This window comes from Callithrix jacchus, chromosome 4 (assembly GCF_049354715.1).
Source record: "Callithrix jacchus isolate 240 chromosome 4, calJac240_pri, whole genome shotgun sequence".
NCBI lineage: Eukaryota > Metazoa > Chordata > Mammalia > Primates > Cebidae > Callithrix > Callithrix jacchus.
Window position 1 is genome coordinate 95297396 of NC_133505.1, and position 6230 is coordinate 95303625.

General features: G+C 43.8%; 1 pseudogene; it reads left to right on the forward strand.

Moving 5' to 3' along the window:
- Positions 1-3088: 3088 nt before the first annotated feature.
- LOC100397973 (eukaryotic translation initiation factor 1 pseudogene) lies at positions 3089-4295 on the forward strand (annotated as a pseudogene).
- Positions 4296-6230: the final 1935 nt, after the last annotated feature.

Sequence of the window (6230 nt, forward strand, 5' to 3'; positions counted from 1 at the left end):
GATCCACCCGCCTCAGCCTCCAAAGTGCTGAGATTACAGGTGTGAGTCACCGCACATGCTTAAAGGCCTGGCTCAAAAAAAAAAAAAAACCCAGAAATAATAAATGGCTTACAGCTACTCAGACCAATTATCTGGCAATTCTCTAAGCAATCCATTAAATACTTGACCAAAATCCTTCTTAGGAAGTTGGGCACTTCAGTCTCCTTCCAGTGAGGCAACCCCTACCTCTTACTTCTGCTAGCTCTTTCCACCAGGAGCCATGAGTGGTTTTTAAAATGTAATCTCTTGTTTAAATTAGAAGTTATAAATATGAACTATCAATGAAGAATCAGTAAGAATATATAACATGCCTTGGCTGCTATTTCCAAACGCCCTAGTGGCTCTTGTCATCAATAGGCACAAACTCATTTTGGAAGCATAGCTGAATTTGTAATGGCCTTCAGCCATGTATTTTCTCCACCAGGGGACATTCAAATCATGACTACCATGATTTGATGGAGGGAGGAAGGAAGGAAGGGAGGGAGGGAGGAAGGAAGGGAGGGAGGGAGGGAGGGTCTTGCTCTGTTGCCAGGCTGGAGTGCAGTGGTGCCATCTCGGCTCACTGCAACCTCCGCCTCCTGGGTTCAAGCGATTCCCCTGCCTCAGCCTCCTCAGTAGCTGGGACTACAGGCATGCGTCACCATGCCTGGCTTTTTGTATTTTAGTAGAGATGGGGTTTCACCATGTTGGCCAGGATGGTCTTGACCTCCTGACCTCGTGATCTGCCCGCCTCAGAAGGAAGGAAGGAAGGAAGGAGGGAGGAAGGGAAGGAAGGAAGGAAGGAAAGAAGGAAGGAAGGAAGGAAGGAAGGAAGGAAGGAAGGAAGGAAGGAAGGAAGGAAGGAAAGAAGGAAGGAAGGAAGAGAAGGAGGAAGGGAAGAAAGGAAGGGAGGAAGGGAGGGAGGGAAGGCTTTTCATATTATAAACCTCTAAATGAAAATGCATATCCTGTGGGAAAGTGCAGTCCTGTCTCCCTCTGCTGGAATCATAGTAAAATTGTTTAAAGCAACCTTTTCACCTTTTCTTCATTTCCAAATCTGCCTTTGATTGAAACCCATAGGCTTCTAGGCTCAAATACAGATTCACAAGAAGTCTCCAGGCTTCTTTTTGATCAAGTTTGATATGCTGATCAGGCTTCAGGGAAGTCACTAAGGGCAGATGTTGTGGTGAAAAGAGGAAATGCCGTGAGATTCATCTGGGCTTAAAGCCAGGGTGGCAGTGAGAAGCCCTTCATGAGGGCTGCTAGGATGGAAGAGGCTGTGGACATGGGGTTCCCTTAGATTGTTGTCTGAGGACTGAATACAAAATTCAGGGACTTCTTTGGTTGTCTCCCCAAGCAAATCCAATCACAGGGGAATAATGATAGTTTACAGTTGAATGGTGCTTGGGCATTTACAAAACATTTCCACATGTGTGATTTCACTTGGCCCTGAGAACAAGCCCTTGAAGCAGGCACAGGCGGTTACTACCTCCACTTCCGTAAGGAAGTCCCCAAGGCCCTGAAACATAAAGTCATTTGCCCCAGGGCACGTGATTAATAGACAGAAAAACTTGTGCTTTTGATCCCCAGGCCTGGGCTTTTTCATGAGCTCTGTCTTCCCCGGTCCCCTTCTTGAAATGACTGATCTGTAAAATGATTTTATTTGTGACACATTCTTCTTATTTACCATGTTGCCCAACAAGACATTTTGATGACAACTCAGATCTTATAGTTAATTAATTCCAGATTCTTCCCTGCTAATTAGAGGAGCTGATTCATTAGAATGGAATAGAGGTTTGGGGGAATGACAAGAATAATTCTTTGAATGAGAAGCCATATTAGGAACTGTCAACTCTTTTTTTTTTTTTTTTTTTTTGAGACGGAGTTTCGCTCCAGGCTGGAGTACAATGGCGCGATCTCGGCTCACCGCAACCTCCGCCTCCTGGGTTCAGGCAATTCTCCTGCCTCAGCCTCCTGAGTAGCTGGGATTACAGGTACGTGCCACCATGCCCAGCTAATTTTTTGTATTTTTAGTAGAGACGGGGTTTCACCATGTTGACCAGGATGGTCTCGATCTCTTGACCTTGTGATCCACCCGCCTCGGCCTCCCAAAGTGCTGGGATTACAGGCATGAGCCACCGCGCCTGGCAGGAACTGTCAACTCTTGAAGAAAAGAAAGGTGTGATTTAATTTTATGATAAATACACAACACACTTAAATTGAACTCATGGGTAAAGATACAATGGGAAAGAACAATATGGCATACATAAGTTGTGCAATTTAATGTATTACAATTTAACTTTTTTCAGCATGTGACTGTCGACTCACAGAGTAACTTTGATTGCATATAATTTCTCAAGTTAATATGAATTCCACTCTGTTTTAATCTATTGAAAAATAAAAACAAAATAATAAGCTGCAGAGTGTTTTCATTCATCTTTTTTTTTTTTTTTTTTTTTTTCAGATTATTTGGTTCCTTGCTTTAAGAGAAAGAGAAAATACAGGGTTCTTTATGTGCCAGGGGAACTAATTTTTGTGGATTTCTGCCCTGTGAGGCTTCCCTGGGGCTTCTGAAGTCACCATGAGCCTTGCTCCATACCCTGGGCCCAGGAGAACATCCAGGGCAGTTTGGATGTGAATATAAATCACAGGTTTGCGGGGGCTCACATTGGTGGCGTGAACCTACCTTAGTCATCTTTCAGAATCGTGACTATTTCAGGTGGGATAGATGTTGGGGCTCCCCTAAGTTAATCTCCCTCTTTTACTAACAGAAATCTCATTCAGATGAGTTATTCAGTTTTGTTTGGTTTCCCCAAGTGGCTATAAAGTTGTAGGAGCTTCTCGTTTTTTATTAGTACCATTTAGGTACAGCTAGTAATTTCCTGTCCCTTTCAGTCAATGCTGGAGATGATGGAGCCAGCCGATCTCTAGTGATGTGGTCTTCGGGGCTGTGACTTCCACTTTTAATTGTTCTATAGAAAATGTTAAAGTTGCCCAGTTACTGAGCCGCCTCCCCCTCGAGCCCCCTCGCTTCCCGACCTTCCGTCTCCACTGCCCACCTTCTCCTGCCGCCGCCGCCTTCCGCAGGCCGTTTCCACCGAGGAAAAGGAATCGTATCGTATGTCCGCTATCCAGAACCTCCAGTCTTTCGACCCCTTTGCTGATGCAAGTAAGGGTGATGACCTGCTTCCTGCTGGCACTGAGGATTATATCCATATAAAAATTCAACAGAGAAACGGCAGGAAGACCCTTACTACTGTCCAAGGGATCGCTGATGATTACGATAAAAAGAAACTAGTGAAGGCGTTTAAGAAGAATTTTGCCTGCAATGGTACTGTAATTGAACATCCAGAATATGGAGAAGTAATTCAGCTTCAGGGTGACCAGCGCAAGAACATATGCCAGTTCCTCGTAGAGATTGGACTGGCTAAGGACGATCAGCTGAAGGTTCATAGGTTTTAAGTGCTTATGGCTCACTGAAGCTTGTGAGGATTTCCTTGCAATGAGTAGAATTTCCCTTCTGTCCCTTGTCACAAGTTTAAAAACCTCACAGCTTGTATAATGTAACCATTTGGGGTCCGCTTTTAACTTGGACTAGTGTAACTCCTTCATGCAATAAACTGAAAAGATCCATGCTGTTTAGTCTTGAAGTCCCTCATTTAAACAGAGGTCAAGCAGTAGGTGCCTGCTAATGTCAAGCTTGAAACCAAGCAGTACCATCATGTTTCAGCCAAGCCCAGAGCCCTAAGATCACAGACAACCATAGCCAGAAACTCCTCCGCTCTCCCTCTGCAGAGTTCCCTGCCCTAAGAGAATGTTACCACCTGAACAGTCAGTGAATCTGAGAGGAGAGGATGGGGTAAGGCAGCACCAGCAACTGTACCACTAGAAGGGAGCCTTTGGTGGTAGAAGATGCCCTGGTGTCTCCAGCCTGACCTGGTCAGAGTTCAGAGAGGCCCCCTTCCCTCTAGTGAGATGATAGGACATCTGGATTGCCACAAAGGTCTGTTTGACTAGACGTATCCTAGCTAAGGGATGTCCAAATATCAGAATGTGAGGCCAACCTTCTATCAGAGTTAAACTTTTGACAAGGGAACAGATCTGAAAGTGATGAGTCATGTAGCTAGCTGTAGCGCTTGCACCTTAATAGCAGCGGCTGCCTAATGCCATGTGAAGTAACAAACTGGTTTTTGGTTTTTTTCCCCTTTCAGTTTTAATGTTACGTGTAATGTATTTAAACCCTTATTTAAATAAAACTTGTTTTCAGGAAAAAAAAATGTTAAAGTTGGCAACACAGGTGGTTTTCTCAGTTGGTTCTTCTTGAGTTGAATATTCAGTAGTTTCTGGAGTTGCCAAGTGAAATTTCACCTAATTTAGAATTTCTACAGCTCATTCTCTGAAACCTCGGTAATAGGGCCATGGAATTTTTAGAAAACCAGAATTATTTTGCTTGAAAAATGTTTTGCTTTCTTCTCTATTTACAGGTGTTAACTAGTGGCCCCTAGTTCTTTTAAAATAGAAAGAAATACTGCTGTCTTTGTCCCCACGTGTCCCCACCCAGTCATGCAAGGTACCTGTCCAGCTCCATTACTATAGCCTCTCAGGCAACAGGAGGCAAAGCCTGAGGCACCAGAGAAATCGATAAGGAGCAAGGCCAAACTGTCCAGGTGGTGAGGACAGAGAGATCAGAGTAATTGACCTTGGATATGGGAATGCTTATTTCTTAGCAGTCAAAGCCAAAGGGCATTTCCCACCTCAGTTGGACATGGTGCTGCACATCCTGGGAAAGACAGCCTCATACAGGAGATCACGGGATCTGCTCTATCAGGTTGGTGATTCTGATTGTCCCATAAATACAAAGATTGCTATAGTGTGTGCGAAGCATATGGCTTACCCAGCCATCTCACTACAAACATCTAGAAGACAAAAATGGAAAAGCATTTACATTTTAGGCAAACTTTCAGCATCTTCTGTTATGTCTAGTGGGTAACACTCCAAAGAATTTGAAGATAGCAACCCTCCCACAAGTAAGCAAAGGCTGGGGATGGAGAGGGTTACTATAAAGTAGAGATCCTACTCAGGTATGACGACATCTTCTTAGAAAGACAGACAGTGCAATCTTAGCAGCTCAGACTCTAGCCAGCTCTATCTGTGTTCAAATCCCAGCTTGGCCGTTTAACTGCATGGACTCTGGGAGGGAAACCTGTCCGTACCTCAAGTTCTTCATTGTAAAACAAGAATGATAGCAATAATACTTACTTCTTAAAGAGGCAAATAAGTTAATGTAAAATGCTTAGAATCATGCATTACATGGGTAAAATTTTTGCAATGGGCTGAACGTTGGCATCTGCCCGCAGCCAAATTCTAGGCTGAAACCTGAATTCCCAATGTAATGGTATTTGGAGGCATGGCCCTTTGGGAGGTGATTAAGTCATGAGAATGAAGTCCTCACAGATGAGATTAATGCCCTTAGAAGAAGAGACATGAGAGGGATGATCTCTCTTTGCTTTCCTCCAAGTGAGGATACTGCTAACCAAGAAGAGAGCCTTCACCACACCCTGAATCAGCCAGGGCCTTGATCTTGGACTCCCCAGCCTCCAGGACTATGAGAAACAAATGTCCATCGTTTACACCACCCAGTGGATGGTATTCTGTTATAGCAGCCAGAACAGACTAGGATAAAGTTCTACAACAGTTGCTCAAGGGAAAACTGTGTGAATTTATCACAGACAACGCCACCACTTTGCACTTAGACAGGACTATAAGCCGACAGACACATTCCCATGCATTCACTCATTTGCTTCTCACAACAACCCTATGAGTTAGACAAGGTAGGAGTTAGTACCTCTATTTTATACACAAGGAAACGGAGTCCAGGAATTTTCTCCCCTGTAAAATGGAGACATCAACAGGCCTCCAGGAGCAATTTGTCTCCAAACTGTAAACATGAATTTTCACACCAAGCCTATTTTCTCCATTTGATTGCAATTGGTAGATAACTTTTAAAGACTGCATGGACTTGTATTTTTTTTGCTTCATCTTGGCAACTTCTTCCACAAAGTCTTCACTTGAACCTCATGAAGGCTGTAGTTGTATATTCACCACTTCCGAGCTTCATTTGTAGCTACCTTTGATGAGCATGTTTCTGTGCTAAGACATGCACAGCTCACATAACACCTATCAGTACTTTATAAGATTCAATGTATGCCTGG